We start from the raw sequence: 440 nt of genomic DNA, 5'->3' as shown, positions 1-440 counted from the left end.
CAAATAAACGTAATAGATTCAAATAGAAAATAGTGAAGATGAACTAATAAATATTCTGAAAAATTGGTAAATATCATGAAGGAAAGGATCTGACAAGAATTTAATGATTCATAGAGCGTTTGAAATAAATTAAATTAAAAATATATTGAAATTACGTGAAATATAGGTATGGAATAAAATTTTTTAACGAAGGAAATTATTTTTCCCTTGAAATTAGTCTTGGCAAAAAAGTTGCATTCCTATTTATTTTCATCGTTCATTTATTTGAAAATGGATGAAATGAAAAATATGGTACAAATAAACGTAATAGATTCAAATAGAAAATAGTGAAGATGAACTAATAAATATTCTGAAAAAAGATCTGAAAAGAATTTAATGATTCATGAGCGTTTGAAATAAATTAAATTAAAAATATATTGAAATTACGTGAAATATAGGAA

The 440-nt window shown here is 22.5% G+C and overlaps 1 protein-coding gene across 2 annotated transcripts in view; it reads right to left on the bottom strand.

Moving 5' to 3' along the window:
* LOC102680047 overlaps positions 1 to 440 on the bottom strand; it is a 12,101-nt gene that overhangs the window by 7,452 nt on the left and 4,209 nt on the right. The gene's annotated exons all lie outside the window — the stretch shown is intronic.

This window comes from Apis dorsata, unplaced genomic scaffold (genome assembly GCF_000469605.1).
Source record: "Apis dorsata unplaced genomic scaffold, Apis dorsata 1.3 scaffold_172, whole genome shotgun sequence".
In the NCBI taxonomy this organism is placed as follows: domain Eukaryota; kingdom Metazoa; phylum Arthropoda; class Insecta; order Hymenoptera; family Apidae; genus Apis; species Apis dorsata.
Note: the sequence above shows the minus strand (reverse complement) of the source record. Positions and strands in the feature narration are given on the sequence as shown.